The 22,129-nt window shown below is 40.7% G+C and overlaps 1 protein-coding gene across 1 annotated transcript in view; it reads right to left on the bottom strand.

Moving 5' to 3' along the window:
* The window catches only part of PRRG1 (proline rich and Gla domain 1), a 135,387-nt gene extending 126,726 nt beyond the window's left edge, over positions 1 to 8,661 (bottom strand). Inside the window, exon 1 of the mRNA XM_082864077.1 lies at positions 8,595 to 8,661. The gene's annotated coding sequence lies outside the window, so the exon portion shown is untranslated. The remainder of the gene's footprint in view (positions 1 to 8,594) is intronic.
* Between the last annotated feature and the right edge of the window lie 13,468 nt (positions 8,662 to 22,129).

Genomic DNA, 22,129 nt, shown 5'->3' with positions numbered 1-22,129 from the left:
GGATTGGAAGAATCAACACTGTGAAAATGACTCTACTACCCAAAGCAATCTACAGATTCAATGCAATCCCTATCAAGCTACCACTGACATTTTTCACAGAACTAGAACAAAAAATTTCACAATTTGTATGGAAACACAAAAGACCCCGAATAGCCAAAGCAATCTTGAGAACAAAAAAACGGAGCTGGAGGAATCAGGCTCCCTGACTTCAGACTATACTACAAAGCTACAGTAATCAAGAGAGTATGGTACTGGCACAAAAACAGAAAGATCAATGGAACAGGATAGAAAGCCCAGAGATAAATCCACGCACATATGGTCACCTTATCTTTGATAAAGGAGGCAGGAATGTACAGTGGAGAAAGGACAGCCTCTTCAATAAGTGGTGCTGGGAAAACTGGACAGGTATATGTAAAAGTATGAGATTAGATCACTCCGTAACACCATACACAAAAATAAGCTCAACATGGATTAAAGACCTAAATGTAAGGCCAGAAACTATCAAACTCTTAGAGGAAAACAGCCCAGAACACTCTATGAAATAAAGCACAGCAAGATCCTTTTTGACACACCTCCTAGAGAAATGAAATAAAAAAGAAAATAAACAAATGGGACCTAATGAAACTTAAAATCTTTTGCACAGCAAAGGAAACCATGAACAAGACCAAAAGACAACCCTCAGAATGGGAAAAAAATATTTGCAAATGAAGGAACTGACAAAGGATTAATCTCGAAAATTTATAAGCAGCTCATGCAGCTCAATATCAAAAAAACAAACAACCCAATCCAAAAATGGGCAGAAGACCTAAACAGACATTTCTCCAAAGAAGATATACAGACTGGCAACAAGCACATGAAAGAATGCACAACATCATTAATCATTAGAGAAATGCAAATCAAATTGCAATGAGATATCATCTCACACCAGTCAGAATGGCCATCATCAAAAAATCCAGAAACAATTAATGCTGGAGAGGGTGTGGAGAAAAGGGAACACTCTTGCACTGCTGGTGGGAATGTGAATTGGTACAGCCACTATGGAGAACAGTATGGAGGTTCCTTAAAAAACTACAAATAGAACTACCATATGACCCAGCAATCCCACTAGTGGGCATATACCCTGAGAAAACCATAACTCAAAAAGAGTCATGTACCAAAATGTTCATTGCAGCTCTATTTACAATAGCCCAGAGATGGAAACAACCTACGTGCCCATCATCAGATGAATGGATAAAGAAGATGTGGCACATACATACAATGGAATAATTCTCAGCCATAAAAAGAAACGAAATTAAGCTATTTGTAGTCAGGTGGATGGATCTAGAGTCTGTCATACAGAGTGAAGCAAGTCAGAAAGAGAAAGACAAATACCATACGCTAACACATATATATGGAATTTAAGGAAAAAAATGTCATTTAGAACCTAGGGGTAAGAGAGGAATAAAGACACAGACCTAGTAGAGAATGGACTTGAGGATATGGGGAGGGGGAAGGGCAAGCTGTGACGGAGTGAGAGAGTGGCATGGACATATATACACTACCAAACGTAAAAAAGATAGCTAGTGGGAAGCAGCCTCATAGCACAGGGAGATCAGCTTGGTGCTTTGTGACCACCTAGAGGGGTGGGATAGGGAGAGTGGGAGGGAGGGAGACACCAGAGTGAAGAGATATGGGAACATATGTATATGTATAACTAATTCACTTTGTTATAAAGCAGAAACTAACACACTATTGTAAAGCAATTATACTCCTATAAAGATGTTAAAAAAATAAATAAATAAAAATAAAAAATGGGCAAAAGATCTGGACACCTGAAAAAGAAAATATACAGATGGCAAGTAAGCATATGAAACGATGTTTAATATCTTATATCATTGGTGAATTCCAAATTAAAGCAATGAGATATTACTACACACCTATTTGAATGACCAAAACCCAAAACACTGAAAAAACCAAATGCTAGTGAAAATGTGGAGCAACAGGAATTCTCATCCATTGTAGGTGGAGATGTAAAATGGTACAGCCACTTTGTAATACAAACTGGCAGTTTCTTACAAAGTTAAACATACTCTTATCATATGATCCAGCAATTGTGTCCACAAAAAAAGCCTACACATAGATGTTTACAGCAGCTTTATTCACAGTTGCCAAAACTGGGAAGCAACCAAGATGTCTTTCAGTAAATTAACGGATAAATTGTGATATATCCAGACAACTGAATATTATTCAGCACTGAAAAGAAATGAGCTATCAAGCCATGAAAAGACATGGAGGAAAGTAACGCATATTGCTACATGAAAGAAGCCAATGTAAAAAGTTCACATACTGTGGAATTCCAACAATTGACATTCTAGAAAAGGTAAATCTATGGAAACAGTAAGAAGACCAGGGTTGCCAGGAATCAACAGGCAGAGCACAGAGGATTTTTAGGGCAGCAAAACTATTCTGTATGATGTTACAATGGTAGATGCATATCATTAAACATTTATCCAAACCCACACAATGTACAACACCAAGAGTGAACTCTAATGTAAACTATGGACTTTAGGTGATAATGATGTGTCAGTGCAGGTTCACTGCTTATAACAAAGGTACCACTATGTTGCAGGATGTTCATAGTGGAAGAGTTCGTGTGTGTTTGTGGGTATATGGGAACTCTGTATTTTCTGCTCAATTTTGCTGTGAACCTAAAATGCTCTAAAAACCAGTTCATTAATGTTTTTAAAGCAAAGGAGTAACCCTTTCTCTTTCCTTGTAATGATTTGTTCCATTCCCAGAGCTTCCTGTCCACCCATGCCACTCTCCTGAATTCCACCTGGATATCAAACAGTCATCTCAGACTCAGCATGCCTAGTACTGAATCCTTGGTCTTCCTTCTCTCAAATTTTCTTCTCCAACAATCTTCCATATCTCACTAAATAGCTACTCCATCCTTCTAGTTGTTCAGATCAAAATCCTCGGCGTCATCCCTGACTCTCATGCTTCGTCACATTCCCCTTCCAATTCCACTTCCAATAAATGAGCAGGAAATCTGATCACTTATCATACCTCCAGCATTATACTGTCTTGGTCCGAGCCACCACAACCTCTCCTCAAATTGGTCTCTTCTGTTCTTGCTCCCCTTATAATCTATTCTCCACAAAGCACTCAGATTGATCCTTGCAAAAAACAAATCAGATCACATCATTTCACTCTTCAAACGTTTCATGGCTTTCCTTCTCACTCAATAACCTTACAATGTCCTCTCACAAGGAGCTGAATAGCCCTACATGCTCTTCCCACCCTCCAACACACCTTCTTACTTATCTGACTCTGTTTCTTATTATTCATCCCCACTCATTCATGCTACTCTAACCACAAGGACTGTTTTGTGATTCCTAGCAAAAAGGTCTCAAAAAGGTACCACCTCAGGACCTCTATACTTGCTGTTCTCTGTGCCCAGAAAGCTCTTCCTCCAAATAAATGGTTTTCTCATCTCTTACAAGTCTTTGCTGACAGCGAAGTCTTCCCTGATCACCACCCTCCAATAGACTCTATTCAACTACTGGTGAATACCTATAGATGCTCCACTATTCACTTTCCCTACTTTGTATTTCTCCAAAGAATGCAACACTTTATAACTTTACATACATACACATATATACATATACGTGTATGTATATATATATATATATACACACACACACACACACACACACACAGGGAGAGAGAGAGAGAGACAGCACACACATGCACACTTATATTTTATTTATTTATTTTGTTTATTATCTTCCTCCCTCAAATAGGATGTGAGCTCCTTGAGGACAGAAATTTCCAATAAAATACAAATATTTTATTCACTGCTGTATCCTTAGTTCTTAGAACAATGCCTGGCAACTGAGAGGTACACAAACATTTGTTGAATAATAATCATATAAATACTTACGATATGTCATCTTATGGCAAGGGCTGGGGCAAGAGCGTTACAGCACAGCAAGTCTAGACTTAATTTCAAAAAATTCTTCTAAATGAGAAAAGCTGTGAAAAAACACAACTGTGTAACCATTAGAGGGAGCTGGAGTAGCTGAACTGACTAGTTTATTTACCAGCATTACTAACCTTGAAAAATCCATAGAGTTCATGGACTATTTAAGTTCCACTGAACAGTAGTGTGCAAACAACCTCCCTTAAGGAGTGTTCCTTCAACTTCTCCCCTCTCTACTTTTAGATTTATGTTTCTTCACTCATTCTTTTCCCCTCTATTCTCTTGGTGCCCGATTCTATTCCCTCCTGCCCTCTGGCTCCAGTTCTCTATTTCATCAATTATATCCCCTTAGCATTACACCTTCAAACACTCCAGCAGGCTTTTTACCTCTTTTTACACATTCCTGTTTTCTTGATCCCTTAAAATTCTCAAACTCCAGTGTTTTTCTTCCCTTCTCACTTCATCAACAATTTACCAAAAACTAGGTTTATTTTCACTGCTTCTACTTCCTGACCATCTTTGTTCAAAGAAGTGGTTCTTAACCAGGGTGTACTTGAAAATCTCCTGGAATTTTTTCATGCCCAGGTTCCACACACTGAAATTCTGACTTGATGAGTTTGTACTGGGGGGAAGGGCACTAAACATAAGTATGCTGGTGAAAACAACTCCCTAACAGAGTCTACTGCACACCCCAGATTAAGAACCATTACCTCAAATACCTGCCATATGTTTTTTCTGGTCATAATAATGATAATATTCCACCAACTGAGGAGTATAATTAAATCAACCCTCTGTATCTGACACACATGAAAAACAAACAAAAAGGCTCCTGGTCACCAAATCCAACTGTGTTCTCTTAGTTTTATCCTTTCCAAACTTTACAAGATATTTGATACCACCAGCTTTTAAGTATGCTCCTCTCTTCGATAACTTTTTGGTCTTTTATTTTTTTGGTCTCCCTTCCTCCCTGCCAATTTGTCTTAATCCATCTAGATCAGTGCCTCTCAATGTGATCCAAGGGTCAGCAGCATCACTATCATTTGGAAACTTGTAAGAAATGAAAACTCCTCAGGCCCCATCCCAGACATCAGAAACTCCAGGGATGGGGCCCAGAAATCTAGGCATTCTTGTGATTATTATGCATGCTGATGTTTGGGAACCACTGTGCTAAGCCACCTGTTTTAGAAATATGGGAGGAATCTACAATCACAGAACTGAAGCTCCAACAGAGTAGATGTCAATACATCCATATTTTGAAGTTAACTGCTAGTGAAATTATAGTACTTGTCATAAGAAATGGCAATTAGGAATAACGATAGCTACCATTATTAGGGCAATTAGTATGTGCTAGATATTATGGTAAGCTGTTAATACACTTGATCTCACTTATCAGGTGTTATAATTATCATTTTTACAGATGAGGAAACTGACACTTAGAGAAAGATTTTTAACATCTTGCCTCCAAATTTCACGCCCTTGACCACCATATTATTGTCTCCTGCAAAGAGTGGGAAAGGAGTCTTGGACAGAATCCTAAGAAGACTCAGTGGAAGTGACTGAGGTTGACTGGTCAAAGAATGAGAGGAAAAACCAGAAATAAGGGAGGAAGTCCAGGTGAGGAAAGTTTTAAGTAGGAAGCCTTAATCACAGTAGTTGGGATTTTTTTTGTTTTTTCAGTGAATCTACAGACCACAGAGGATGTAGAACTTTTTTAGAAAATGTTTTATGGTGGCTACTCATTCTCTCTGATTCCCAAGTTTTACTGACAAAAACCAGACACTAACTTGCAGTGTTTTGAGGGGAACAGTGGTTAATATTATATATATTTTTAAAAAGTGACATGAAGAAAAAGTTTTCTTCATGTGGAGAGGGGATAAATTGAGGGGAGAAACCTTACAAGTTTACTAAGAGCCAGAATAGGTTTTCTGCTTTGCAGGCACAGAAGCCTAGAGTAACCAAGTAGTCAATCCTGACTCATTTTTAAAACTAAAGTATCAATTTTCTTCACTTATAAGCTGAGTAAACATTTGCTCACGGTATTCTCTGCGATGGGTAAATCCATCTAGCAGACGAAAGCTAGGTGTAGGGGTGATGAGCTTGAGTGGTGAGGGGCAAGAGGAAGATAATCCCTGTTATGAGCCGGAGGTGACTAGAAGGCCAGTGGTGCTGGTGCAGTGAAGAGAACTGGCTGGCAGAAAATAGGACAAGCCTATTGAGGGCACTCTGAAGTGAAGAGACTCATTAGCCAAATACTCAAATCACCTTTTAGGAGGAGTATAATGCAATTGACTAGTCTCTCTAATTGGTCTAATAGGTTACAGCTTCTTTAGTTACATTAGCTTTCATAAGATACCATCTGGCCCGCTTAATTCGCTTACAAATTTCCTAAATTCCAGCAGCAACCTATTTGTGTCTTTCTACAAATGATTAATCTTCCTTTCATGTTGACTTTTCACTTGTTTCAGTGTCAGAAGTTGACCTTTTAAAAGAATTGGCCTTTTTCTGATGTCTATTTTGTCAATATCCGCAAAGCTTTTTCACCTCTTTTAGAAGGATAATCCACAGACTAATACATGGGAACATATTTCCATACTTGTTTCTTATCCATATTCCAAATAATGTTGTTCAAATACTAAATATAATTTCAGCATTTTGAATTTCTTCCATTACCCCATGAACTTTATGTGATACAAATTACTATCTTTCCAACAGCACTTATTAACATCTAAGTGTATTCATTAGGCACTTAGTACCTACCCAGCAGCCCTAGGTACTGGGATAACACAGAAGACTGACGTTCCAGTAGCAAGAGAGAAATAAGGCCAGTAGTATCAGTTTAGCAGAAAAGGGGGGTGACTAATTCATTCTGATGGATCTGGCAATTTTTCCAAGTGGTGAATTAGGCTGAGTCTGAAGGGATGAATAGGAGTTCATTAGCTACTGGAAAAGGGAAGTATCCCTAGCACCTCCCTCCCCAAATCTGGTAATGTTAGTGGCATTTAACTTAAAATAACAGTAAAAGAAAGAATAAAATGACAATAACACAAGAAGAAATCGTGCTCACTTCATGATTTGGGGGTTGGAGGGGGTACTCAGCCTTTAAACACACTTCAGATCTGAAAGTAAATGTTTATAAAACAGGATTCACAATCGAGGGAAAGGGGTGGAGGAGGAAGAAGTTCAGTTTGTTTTATTGTATTAAGTTAAACAAATGAGTAAAAATATCAACATCTATGCTTGGGAACACATACTACTTTCCATAAAGATCCTAAGCTTGAAAATGAAAGCCTCAGAATCTTATCTAAAATTACAATATTTGCCCTGGTGTTTTTTTTTTTTTTTTGCGGTACGCGGGCCTCTCACTGTTGCGGCCTCTCCCGTTGCGGAGCACTGGCTCCGGACGCGCAGGCTCAGCGGCCATGGCTCACGGGCCCAGCCGCTCCGCGGCATGTGGGATCTTCCCGGACCGGGGCACGAACCCGGTCCCTTGCATCGGCAGGCGGACTCTCAACCACTGCGCCACCAGGGAAGCCCCTGCCCTGGTGTTTTATATCCCCAATACCAAACAATCAACCACACCCTAACCAACTTCCACTTACTCTAACTTTCACATCTCCACATCCTTCAAAGTTTGGCTTAATTTATAGTATAACTATCTCAAAGCATTAATTTAGTTCTAAGTTTTGGCACTCCACCTCTTCATCCTTCCGTTCAATTATTTCCTCTTAAATTCCATTAATTCCGCCTTTCTCCTTAAGGGACACTTAGAAAATACATCAACAGCACAATTACAAAACCAATGGCTGCAGCCAGTCTGCACACACACACTCATTTCCACTCACATCCTTCTCGAGGCTGTTTCTACCACTGATCAAAATCAGCGGACCAGGAAGGAGGAAAAAGCTGAGCCAGGAGGGTTGCTCCCTTCCTTCCACTCCCCCCAAGCCTGCCCCCCCCGCTCCCCATTCCCCCAGGGCCGCACCGCGACCTCGTGCGCCCCCCCTCCACCGACCCGCCCCCGCTGTCACCAGCCACTGCCTAGAAAACAGTCATAGCCTTTGTTAAAACGTCCATGAGCACAATGTACCAGAAGACGGACACATTCCCGGGGGCGGGGTGAAGAAAGTCACACGAATGCCACTCCCTCCTTGGCACAAGCTTGGGGCGACAGCCCACCTCCTCCAAATCCTCTCCCCCCGCGACGCGGAATGTTCCTGGCAACTCTGCACTCCGAGACGGCAGCGCGGGGGAAGGGACAGGCCCGGGACGCCCGCCGCTCAGGGGCACCAAGCGAGGGTACTGAACTTGAAGCTGGGACACCCTCCAGCGCTCTTGGCGAGGCTCCCGGTTCTGCCAAGCCTGAGTCCGGACTTCCAGCCTCTGGAGCCCTTTCCTTACTCCTCACACATACCCTCTCCCGCTCCCGCCACCACGCACTCAGCTCCCCACGCAGCCGGGGCCGGACACTGTCCGGCAGCGAGGCCAGCCCCGCTGCCGCACGTCTGGTAGGTTTCTCCTTATGGGGCCGACGTCTCCCCGGGCCGCCACCCGCACACGTTCCGAACCCTCCCCGGACGCCCGCCCGAACCACGTTCCCCGGCTGCGAGCCCCGCGCCGCCACCGCACTCACCGCGCGTCCCGCGCCACTACTCCGCGCTCCTGCCGGCAGCCAACCGCGCTTGCGCCTTCCCACCGCCGCCGAGCCCAGGAGGAGCCAGGAGCCGACGGGAAGGGCGGTGGGAAGCGGCGGGGGCGGGGCCCGGGCGGAGTTAGGAAGGGGAGGGGCGGGGCCAGGCAGGGTGGGAAACAGAGGGGCGGGGCCTCCGCCGCCTAGGTTCGGAAGACTTAGTGCTCAGGGCACCGCGTTAGAGCTTTCCACTCTTGAGATCTGTTATAAATAACACTGGCAAGAGAAGTCGTCGAGGCCCCTGGGTGCACCCCACGCACATTCACACTCCAGAAAGCCCAGCATGGCGCGGGGCCAAGCTAGCCAGCCCCCCTGCGTCAGCACGCCTCTCCCTGGACCCACCCTAGATCCTCGCGAGCCTTTCACCCTTTTACATGCCTACCTCCCCACACACTATTCCGCCCACTGGCCTCTCTCCTCATTGCGCGGTGTCCTCAGCCCATGGTAAGCGGCATGGAAATTTCTCACCCACAAAGCGCCTGTGCAGGGCACCCTAGTTAACATGTCTCTGCTGTGTGAGCCCAGAACGTGGTTGGTGACTTTCCAACCGTTGCCCACTGTTACAGTTCAGCCCTTTCCCTGAGAACAAACTCTTCTGCTGTTCTGGCCTTTTGCTGACAACATCTGCTTTTTCTTAAAAAAAACAAAACAAAAAAAAGTCTTGAACAAACCTACCCAAATATCTTGGGGAGAAGAACACATGTTGTCAAATAAGACCCATTATTGACCCTGCTTTTTTAGGGAGCTACCTCAGAATTTGAGCCTTCTTAAAAGCCCCTCTGAGAAACAGAATATTCAGCCTGTGTTGTCCTGTGAATTTTGCTCTATTGGTTTCAGGTTTTCTGGCAGTTAGCATTTTAAGAAGCCTAACTTGATTATTATTCCATGCTGCATGCGTGCTTAGTTTTAAGTTCTGTACTTTTCTGTTTAAAATCTGGTAAGCTGTGGTATCTCACATGCCTTCAGATCAGCTATTAAAACAAACACACCTGAGTGAATCCAAAGTGAATTGGCCTGTGGGCCTGAAGTGATTTATTCCAAATTACTTTTCCTTTCTTCTTTTTACTTTAGTTATGATGGAACTAAGAAACATTTGGCTTATTAAGAATAATAGAATTGCCACAGGGCCACATCAATAGTCCTTCCCAGCAAGTATTCTGACCGAAAAGGGAAAGGAACATTTTTGGGGAGAGACTGGTCACTGCCCTTAGAGATCTGAATATCCTGAAATTCTTCCCATTAACCTTTGTGATTCTTCCGTTTGTGTATTTTACAAACCAGACTTTCTGAACTCATTTCTGTTTTGCTTTTGTCAAATAAGCATAGGGGGACTGCAGTAAGAACAGACTGCAAGAGGGTATGTATACTGGTAAATGTAGACAGACTCTGTAGGCTGAATAAATCTGTAAGTGCCTGGAAGTAGGACCTTGTCCTAGTTACTTCACTGGTAAAATGTTTTACATACAGAAGGTGCTAAAAGAAAAAACAACAATAACACTGTGTTAATAAAGATAATTTTTGCATCTTTAATAGATGCAGATATATGTTTGTTCACTTTCATTTGATTACGGATTTATTTTCTATTTTATATCTGAATTTGTCTGAATATTTTTTTTGTCTGAATATTTTGATTGAAGTGACGAAAACTAAAATGCAGTAGCTTAGGCAAAAAGAGAAAGTTATTGTGTAACCCAAGTTGTGAAAGGGAAGTCTATGATTGGCCTTAAGAATAAATGGAACCAGTAACTGAATGCTTCAAATTCCAGATTAGGCTCTCAACCCTGCCTCTCTTGGAAGGGTTCACTCTTCAGAACCTCCAAGTCATGTTCTGTACACTTGGAACCATGGCTTCGGACAAATTGTGGGCTCACATCTACCAAGCTGTCAGCAGACAGAAAGTACCTCTCTTCCCGAAGTTTCAATTTTTAGAACACCAGATAAAGAGCATGACTGGGTGAGGCTGAGTCATATAACCATTCTTGGAGAGAAAGTGCAGGTGGGACATAAGAATGGTACCCCCCAGTAGAAACTCAAAGTTGGAGGAAAAAAATGAAGAGAAAATTTCTAAATGAAAACAGAAGGTAGAAGGAGATGCTGTCTTCAGAAGAGAAGCGCTAGAGAGACCGAAAAAAAAAAAAAGTTCAATGTTCACCATGGAACAACTGTATTTAAGGAATACAGCCTTGGAATTATCTTTGATCTCTCTCTCTCTTATTCAAGTACTAACCAGTCTTCTCAATAATGTCTCTGTATTGGTTTTCCATGGCTGCTGTTAAAAAAATCACCACAAACTTCATGGCTTAAAACAACACAAATGTATTACAGCTCTAGAGGTCAGAAGTCTGAAAAGTGTCACACTGGGCTAAAATCAAGGCGCCAGATGGGTTGAGTTCCTTTATGGAGGTTCTAAGGGAGAATGATTTTTCTTGACTTTTCCACTTTCCAGACACCACCCACACACCCTGGATAATGGCCCTTTCCTTTCCATTGCTGTAAAGCCAGCAATGACATTCCTCTCTCACACTGACAATTCTGCTTACCTCTTCCACATTTGAGGACCTTTGTGATTATATCAGTCCCACCCAGATAATCCAAAACAATCTCCTTATTTTAAGGTCAGTTTTTTAGCAACCTCAATTCCATCTGAAACTTTAATGCCCCTTTGCCATTTAACATAATATTTCCACAGGTTCTGGCTACTAGCACATGGACATGGTGGGGGCATTATTAACCCTACCATAGTCTTTATTTTCATAAAAATAATAGAGCCTAAGGCATTGGTTCCCAAACTGGGACACTTCTAACAGATACTGATGTCTGGATACCACCCCGAGATCTAATGATTTAATTGGCCTGGAGTCCACTGGCCCTTAAACACACACACACACACACACACACACACACACACACACACACACACACACACACACGATTGGATCAGGATGGACCCTCTCACCCATGCTGGCCCAATCAGAGAACTTGCCTGGAGATTTAGAACTTGCCTGGGGATTAGAAAGGGGAAATTAGTAACACTGGGTGTTTGGAGCTATAATATCAATTTAGGACCTATGGCATCAGGAGAAAGATAAAAAACAAGTCAAGAAAGGGAAGAGACACAAAGAGAAAGGAGGTAAACAGAGTGGAGCCAAGCCTGGAGTCTCAGTGGCTGTCCACCTCCTGCTTACAGTGGCATTCTTACCCTTGGCTGCTATGAGGCACCCCTGCATTCTCATAAGAAAATCTTATTTTGCTGAAGCTAGCTCACATTGGTTTCTCTTGCATAAACCCCCAAATGTTCTCATTAATACATGATGTGAGCTTAATTTTCCCCCAATTGCTTATTTATGAGATGTCTCTTGTTTAAGAAATGAAGCAAATTTCAGAACCAAACTGTCAGAGTTGGTATTCAAGAGCTGTCTACTTCACTAGTACCCCACCTCCTGGTTACCCTCCTTCCTCTTAATAGTTACTCAAAGGCCCAGAAGGGGACTCACAAGTTATCTCAGCCTTTTTCTCATTCAATAGTCCAGTCTCCACAAGACACACCAGGTGGATGTAGTTCTAGTTCTCTGCTTGACTGCTGGCAAGTAAATGACTTGCAAATCAAATCTCCGGCCTCCCCTTCTCCTAATCTTCAGTTCTATAGTTAAAACTGACTAAGGGATCTTTCCTCCTCAACTGATAAGAAATGAAACTCAGTTTTTCTTCCAAATCCTGCTTTTGTCCTGCAATTTCTTTCCTTGTTAATGAAACCCCTACGCACCCCATCACACATTAGAAATGGGAAAGTCACATGCAAAGTAAATTAGTTATTGCTATTCCCCTTGCTCTCCTAGTACCAGCAACCCCCTCTTCTTTATGCCTGAATCTTTCACTTCACCCAGACCTCTGAGGCAGGGGAACAATGTAGCTCTGGCATTAATTACAAAGCCTGACACATACAAGGTTAGAAAAAATTCTTGTGGGAAATAAAGAAGGAACACAAGGAAATAAGATTCCATGCTGTCTTCTGCTCATGACTTGCCAGATCCTTTTTTCATCCCTTAATCATTTCACTCATTAGTTCTCCAATTTCCAATCTAATAGTTTGCACCCAGCACTTGCTTCAAGAATTGGCTTAAACACTCATGTCCAGAATAAGCGGAGGGGTGCATACCCTGTTGTGCCCCTACTCTGGTAAATCCTTTCCTTTAGGACTTTTCATCACTTATGTGGTTAATCCCTACTGATGATATAATTTAGTTTTTCCTGACTTTGTTGTATTGTTCCATGTATTTACATTTCTAACTCCCATGTGGTTGGGAAACTGCAAGAAAGCAGAGTTTAATTTTTGTATTTCTTTTGTATCATCTCAAACAATCTTGGTAAACATACAGGTAGCATGGAAGACCATATGATGGGCCATAAAACTAAGGTCAATAAACTTAAGAGGACTGAAATGAAACAGAGTATGCACTCTGACTACAATGAGATTAAATTAGAAATAAGTACAATAGGGACTTCCCTGGTGGTCCAGTGACTAAGACTGGCACGCCCAATGCAGGGGGCACGGGTTCAATCCCTGGTCAGGGAACTAGTTCCCACATGCTGCAACTAAGAGTTCGCACGCCACAACTAAAGACCCTGCATTGCCGCAACTAACAGATCCCGCATGCCACAACGAAGATCCCGCACAAGGCAACTAACCGCAACTAAGACCTGGCACAGCCAAATAAATTAATTAATTGAAAATAATAAAAAATAAAATTATCAAAACATTAAAAAAAGAAATAAGTACAATAGATATTTAGACAAAATCCATATATTTGGAAATAAAATAATAGAAAAAGTCAATCATGTTTTATATGCTAGCACACAATTAGAAAATAAAACTGGAAACAGTTTAATTTATGATAACATCAGAAACTATAAAGTGGTTAAGAATAAATTTCACAAAGGATATGCAAGACCTCTTTATTATTAACTACAAAAAACTGCTGATAGAAATTCAGAAAGACCTAACTAAATGGAAAGATACACCATGTTCATGTACTGGAAAACTCAATGTTAAGACATATTTCTCCCAGTTTTGATTTTAGACTCATCACATTCCCAATCATAATCCCAGCAGACCTAAAAAATAATCACACTGAATATAAAAGGAATATAGGAAAATAAAGCCATATAGGAATGTAAAGGAAGAATACAAATTATCCAAAGCAATTTTGAAAAAGAAAAGCAAACTTAGAGGACTTACAATAACTGACTTTTAAGACCTACTATAACGTCATAGACAGCCTGGCATACAGACCAATAGAAATATCAATAGATTAAATAGAGAGCACAGAAGTGTCCCACTTATATGGTCATTTGATTACTGACAAAGTAGCCAAGGCAATCTGTTAGGGACAGGAGAGCCTTTTCCATGAATAATGCTGGAATAACGGGGTACCCATATGCAAAGATATTGAAACTTGATTCCTACCTCACACAATAAAAACTTAATTTGAGATAGAACATAGACCTAAATGTACAAAGTAAAACTATCAATCTTGTATGTGGGGGACTTCCCTGGTGGCACAGTGGTTAAGAATCCACCTGCCAATGCAGGGGACACGGGTTCGAGCCCTGGTCCGGGAAGATCCCACATGCCATGGAGCAACTAAGCCCGTGCGCCACAACTACTGAGCCTTCGCTCTAGAGCCCGCGAGCAACAACTACTGAGCCTGCAAGCCACTACTACTGAAGCCCACGCACCTAGAGCCCATGCTCCGCAACAAGAGAAGCCACTGCAATAAGAAGCCTGCCGCACCACAATGAAGAGTAGCCCCCGCTTGCCCCAACTAGAGAAAGCCTGCGTGCAGCAACGAAGACCCAATGCAGCCAAAAATAAATTAGTTAAGTAATATTAAAAAATAAAATAAAATAAATCATTTATGTGGAAACAGAATATTTTTGTGACTTGGAGGTAGGCAAAGATTTCTAAGAACAAAGAAAGCAATAACCATAAACAAAAATAATGATGAATTAGACTTCATGAAAATTTAAAACTTTTGTTCATCAAATGGTATCATTTAGAAAATTAATGAAAAACCTTCAGACTGGGAGAAAACTCTGCATAACATATATCTCATAAAATACTGCCATCAATATACAAACAGAATTTCTGAAACTCAATAATAAAAAGAAAAAAGCAATTTAAAAATGAACAAAAAAGTTGAGTAGAGATCTCACAAAGGAAGAGATACAAATGGTCAATGAGCACATGACAATGCGCCCAACATCATCAATCATCAGGGAAATGCAAAATAAAACCACAATTAGCTCACAAAACATACCCACCAGTTTGGCTAAAATTGAAAAGATCAACACCACCAAATGTTAGTGAACATATGGAGCAATCGGAACATTCATACATTGTCGGTGGGAGTGAAACAACATACAACTACTTTGGACAAAGATCTGGCAGCTTCTTCTAAAATTAGACATATGCCTACTCTATAACCAAACAACTCCCCTCATCAGTATTTACTCAAGAGAAATGATAACAAATGTGTACAAAAAAGACTAGTATGAAAAGGTTCTTAACAGCTTTATTTACAGTAGTCTGAAATTGGAAACAGAGTTGCCCATAAGTAAGACAATGAATAAACAAACTGAGATCTTCACACAAGGAGGTATAACACAGCAAAAAAAAAAAAAAAAAGAAAAATAAATGAACTACTGAAACAAGTAACAATGTGGATGAATCTGAAAAAAAAGTGCTGAGTGAAGAAAGCCTTACATGAAAGACTATGTAGGAACAAAATGAAAAGACAACCCACAGAATGGGAGAAAATATTTGCAAATGAAGTGACCAACAAGAGATTAATCTCCAAAATATACAAACAGCTCATGCAGCTCATTATCAAAAAAACAGGGCTTCCCTGGTGGCACAGTCGTTGAGAGTCCGCCTGCCAATGCAGGGGACACGGGTTCGTGCCCTGGTCTGGGAAGATCCCACATGCCGCAGAGCGGCTGGGCCCGTGAACCATGGCCGCTGAGCCTGCGTGTCCGGAGCCTGTGCTCCGCAACGGGAGAGGCCACAACAGTGAGAGGCCCGCGTACCGCAAAAGACAAACAAACAAACAAACAACCCAATCCAAAAATGGGCAGAAGACCTAAATAGACATTTCTCCAAAGAAGACATACAGATGGCCAACAAACACATGAAAAGATGCTCAACATCACTAATCATTAGAGAAATGCAAATCAAAACTAAAATGAGGTATCACCTCACACAGGTCAGAATGGCCATCATCAAAAAATCTACAAACAATAAATGCTGAAGAGGGTGTGGAGAAAGGGAACCCTCTTGCACTGTTGGTGGGAATGTAAATTGATACAGCCACTATGGAGAACAGCATGGAGGTTCCTTAAAAAACTAAAAATAGAACTACTAGATGACCCAGCAATCCCACTACTGGGCATATATCCTGAGAAAACCGTAATTCAACAAGAGTCATGTACCACAGTGTTCATTACAGCACTATTTACAATAGCCAGGACATGGAAGCAACCTAAGTGTCCATCGACAGATGAATGGATAAAGAAGATGTGGCACATATATACAATGGAATATTACTCAGCCATAAAAAGAAACGAAATTGAGTTATTTGTAGTGAGGTAGATGGACCTAGAGTCTGTCATACAGAGTGAAGTAAATCAGAAAGAGGAAAACAAATACTGTATGCTAACACATATATATATGGAATCTAAAAAAAAAATGGTCACAAGGAACCTAAGCGCAAGATGGGAATAAAGATGCAGACCTACTAGAGAATGGACTTGAGGACATGGGGAGGGGGAAGGGTAAGCTGGGACAAAGTGACAGAGTGGCATGGACATATATACACTACCAAATGCAAAACCGATAGCTAGTGGGAAGCAGCCGCATAACACAGGGGGATAAGGTCTGTGCTTTGTGACCACCTAGAGAGGTGGGATAGGGAGAGTGGGAGGGAGGGAGATTCAAGAGGGAACAGATATGGGGATATATGTATATGTATAGCTGATTCACTTTGTTATAAAGCAGAAACTAACATACCATTGTAAAGCAATTATACTCCAATAAAGGTGTTAACAAAAACAAAACTAAAAATAGAGCTACCATATGATCCAGTAATCCCACTCCTGGGCATATATCCATATAAAAACATAGTTTGAAAGGATACATGACACCAATTTTCATTTCAGTACTGTCTACAATAGCTAATACATGGAAGCAACCTAAATGTCCATCGACAGATGAATGGATAAAGAAGATGTGGTACATATATACAATGGAATATTACTCAGCCATTAAAAAGAATGAAATAATGCCATTTGCAGCAACATGGATGGACCTGGAGATTATCATACTGAGTGAAGTAAGTCAGACAGAGAAAGACAAATATCATATGATATTGCTTACATGTGGAATCTAAAAACACGGTACAAACGTACCTATTTACAAAACAGAAATAGTCACAGATGTAGAAAACAAACTTATGGTTACCACGGGGGAAGGGGGGCGTGGATCAATTGGGAGACTGGGATTGACATATATACACTACTATATATAAAATAGAAAACTAATAAGAACCTATTGTATAGCACAGGGAACTCTACTCAATACTCTGTAATGACCTATAGGGGAATAAGATCTAAAAAAAGAGTGAATACATGTATAACTGATTCACTTTGCTGTATGCTGTACAGCAGAAACCAACACAACACTGTAAATCAACTATACTCCACTAAAAATTAATTTAAAACATACAAAACCAAAACCAAAACCGAACCAAAAAAAAAAGGAAAGAAAGAATGTGTATGATACCATTTACATGAATTTCTAGAGCAGGCTAAACTCATCTATGGTGGAAAAAAAAGACAATGGTATTTCCCTGTGGGGTGTTGGGAGATTCACTGGGAAGTGGTACGCAGGCATGAGAAAATTTATGGGATGATATTAACATACTGTATTCTGGGTGCACAGATCTGTGCATCTGTGGAACCTCACCGAATGGCACACTCAAGACATCTGCATTATATTGTATCGAAATTTTACCTCAAAAGAAAAAAATACAACCAAATATTAAACTCTAATGAATTCTAATGTATTTTAGGGGGAATATACTGATATGTACGATCTACTTTCAAATGTGTTGAAAATCATTTGGACTGATGCAAGGATGAAGTAATGGATAGATGGACAGATAAAAGCAAGTAAAGTTAAATGTTATTTGTAGAATCTCTTTGGTGAGTGTTCACTGTACAATCCTTCCCACTTGTCTGTATCATTGAAAAATTTTATAGTAAAATATTGGAAAAATACTCAGCAAAATGTGATATAATTAGGAGATGTTAAATAAACATTTTTTTCTATCCATATTTACTGAGTCTCATCAGAATACAGGAATTTCTTTTGGCTACAGAATACAAAAGTTAGTTACATAATAATTATGACTGCCATGTATGTGCAGCTTAACTTATTTAAATCTTTAGATAATCCAGGGAGCCAATATTTACATTTTTTAAAAGGTCTTAAAGCACATTGGAAATTCCAACGTATATCTACAGAATTCAATCTGTCTGTCCATACATGTCTGTAAAAATATATATGAAAGAATATCCTCTGGTTTACTGTCATGATGGAGAGAGTATGGCTTTTCATTTCTAATGTCCATGGCTCATTTTGTTTACAACTTTCATTGTATCACAGAGTAATCCAAAAGCATAGTCTATCATCCTCCTGAATTCACTAAAAGGTAAGGTTATGTAAAAAACATATTTCATTTTCAATGAATGTTTTATATATCTCACTAATGTTAAATGTCTATTTTAAATAATCCTTCATCACATTCAAGAAATGAGGTGATTCTCTGTTCATTATAATTGGGCTACAGAACCTCTTGGAAAATACTTGGCAATACGGATACAATGCCTATCCTCAAAGAACCTGAAAACTAAAAGAGAATGCTGTTTTTGCATCTAACATGTGCTTGCAATATCAAAAATATGACTTCAAAAGTACGAATTTTAATTCAATACAAAATATAAATGAAATTTTATGGTTAGGCACCTCAGCATTTTAAATGCCAACTTTATCGGTACACCTGGGAACACAGGAATGAATATTTACTTAGTTGCCTCTAAAAATAAAATAAATCAACTTTCAAATATATATTTTAAAGTCCTTTACTATAATTTGTAATTTGCTATTTCAATTTAACTACTCAAGAATTTGGTAAAAAAATTTCAAGAAAAAATATAAAGATTTAAATCACAAAACATTAAATGATGTAAGGTATAAAAACAGGAAAAGTCTGTATTCTAATAAAATATATTGAGGGTGTGTATATTATGGGAACTCTCTTTGGCAGCCATTCAGGTATGCCTCTCAGATCTTCCTTCAAGAAAGAAAATTCTTGCTCAGCTACAAACAGTAGGCTTAGCGGGCAGCCTCCAGCTATATCACCTTCAGGATGCGCCTCAACTTCGGAGGTGGGGGCAGAGGCGATGCATGCTTGATGGGCAATCCCCACCATGTGAATGAGCATGGTGGGTCACTGGTACCTGGCCCTTCCTGCCCAATGTGGGACTCCTCTAAGGAGCAATCTTTGGTCTGGAGCTCCCTCTCGGGTTGGCTGAAACTTGATCACATCTGCATTTTGGTCTGAAGCTCCTCGCTTTCCTTTCAGAAGTGTCAAATCAGCATCTCAGGATCAAGGTTTTCTCTGCCCAAGCCTTCCCCCGCCATTTACTTTTCAGAGATGTTACTTCTCCATCCTTCCCCCAAACCTCTTTTTATCCTGATTGTCTCAGAGTTGACTTCCTGGAGGTCCCAAACAGGCACTCTCTAAGCCCTAAGTGCATTAAATTTGGATCATCTTTTTGGTGACTAAACAGTTCTCAATTGTTGGAAAAGGATACTATTAATATGGCATTGTCGATACTGGAATAAAAGCTAAAATAATTACTATAAATATAAATTGTACTTCTGCATACTCTTTTATTCCCCAGGCTAACTGTCTAGTTTCTGGTTAAAAAGAATGAGTACTACACAGAGGGCATTCAAAGACCCTGGATCTTCATGCAAAAGAGCAAGATCTGTTATGAGAGGTTTGACTAGGGTGTGGTCACCCAGGACTATGCCTTAGGGTACCAGCATTTCTTTAGAGGCTGAAAAATTGTAAATAATTAAAAAAAAAATAGCTCCCTTTCAATGAGCTAACGCCACCGATTCTGACACTCACTCCTTCCTGCCAGTCTCTCTAACCACCTCCCAGACAAGTGAATAAGTAAATTCCAGCTAATATTTGTTGAGTACTTGTATGCTGGCCACAGTGCTATGCTCTTTACATATGTTTATTCCATGGAATCATCACTTCTACCTACTACAGTTTAGTTCTATGATTATCCCTGTTTTGCAAATAGCCAATCCAAGGCTAGGGAAGGTTAAGCACTGGGCCCAAGGTCATGGCTGCTAAGGGTCAAGGACTAGATTAGAATCCAATAAGTGTGTGATCCTAATTCACTCAGCTCTGAGAGGTTAAGTGTCTTCACCTAAATACAGAATGGAGCTGGGACTAGAATTCAGGTCTTCTGAAACCTCATTTGGTGCTCTTGCCTCTAAATCATGAGTATCCCTTTTAAGGCTAAGAGTTACGATTCTTAATCTAAGATGTTCGATTGAATTCTGAAATCCTATAGTCAAACATATATCCAGCTTTCAGACAGAAAAATCGATACAACGTTCAGTGATTTTGTATTTGCTCTCTGTTTGGTCTGAGTGTTTGTTGGCCATTTTGTCTTCAGCTCTAATATGTCTTTTGTTTCATCACAATCTGAGCTGATTTTCTTAATCTATTATCACCGGGAGAAGAGGGGCCGAGTCTCTTTTTACCTTTGGGAAGAAGCCCAACAGAGCCCTACCTTAATAAATATTACTGCATGATATTTGCTTCCTTCTGATTTGTCTTCCCTTTGGATCAATGGCTGTAGACTTTGGGGTATCTTTTCCCAATCTGACCCCCAAAATAGGGAACATTTTTCTCCAAATAATTACAAATTTTCCATATAAGACATTTGAGAAAAGCCCAATTGCTAATTACTAAAACATTGATATGATTCTATCAGAAGCAACCTGGGATTCCATTGCCCTCTTCACTTGAGCCCTTTATAGCCTAACCAGAAGTAGTTACTATTATGATCCTGGATAAGAAAAAGGAAATTCTGTTTATTTTGTCGGGAGGTAGTGATTAATTTCCCTCATTTCTCGTGCGTAGACCCCTCTGGGTGACCTAGGCCAATACAATAGGCTAGGTCTCAGGATACGTCTGACACCATTTACTTCAATATGATTTTTTAAGGTAAGATAACAAGAGAGAGGCAACATTGAAATGTTTGAAAGCAAGGTGCAACGGGAATCCTGCACCAGCTACAGAAGGCAACCTCAGCTTGAAAAGACCTTGGCCCTTGTTTTATATAAGATGAATGTTGCATAGGGACAGAAGGGTGGAGCTGGACTGGTACAGGATGCCATGGGCCACAGGCACATGGCATTACTGTTTTAAACTCTTAATCTTTAAAAAACTATGGAAGGAAGGGTTGAGTGAAGTGATACTTATCTGTCACGGGAGCTTTGTATTTTCATAGGATCTGGGTCTTATTTTTGTGTTTGTAAGCTAATAATTTGCAGAAAAATAAACCAGCTTGTAGGACAATTCCCTCATCAAAAGCAATTAGGGGGCTTCCCCGGTGGCGCAGTAGTTGAGAGTCCGCCTGCCGATGCAGGGGACACAGGTTCGTGCCCCGGTCCGGGAGGATCCCACATGCCGCGGAGCGGCTGGGCCCGTGAGCCATGGCCGCTGAGCCTGCGCGTCCGGAGCCAGTGCTCCGCAACGGGAGAGGCCGCAACAGTGAGAGGCCCGCATACCGCACAAAAAAAAAAAAAAAAAAAAAAAGCAATTAGGATTGGAATTGGTTTGGTAAAGTGGAGAATTGAAAACTTCATTTTAACATAAAGCTATATGTACATTTATTTATCAGTCTTTTGACTTAAAGCCCAGGGGCCTTCTTTGAGTATGGCTCCATCAATAGATGGTCCCCGTAGTCAATCTTGAATAAACCATATACATAGTAGCAGTAACAGTATTAACAATAACATGTGAAAATTTACAATGTGTCATGTACTTTTAGTCCTCCCCATACCTTTTTGAGGTAGCACTTACTATCATCCTCATTTCACATTTGAGGTTAAGAAACTTTTTTTTTTTTTTTGCAGTATGCGGGCCTCTCACTGTTGTGGCCTCTCCCGTTGCGGAGCACAGGCTCCGGACACGCAGGCTCAGCGGCCATGGCTCACGGGCCCAGCCGCTCCGCGGCATGTGGGATCTTCCCGGACCGGGGCACGAACCCGTGTCCCCTGCATCGGCAGGCGGACTCTCAACCACTGCGCCACCGGGGAAGCCCTAACA

Source organism: Leucopleurus acutus (genome assembly GCF_964270905.1).
Source record: "Leucopleurus acutus genome assembly, chromosome: X".
NCBI classification, from domain to species: Eukaryota; Metazoa; Chordata; class Mammalia; order Artiodactyla; family Delphinidae; genus Leucopleurus; species Leucopleurus acutus.
Note: the sequence above shows the minus strand (reverse complement) of the source record. Positions and strands in the feature narration are given on the sequence as shown.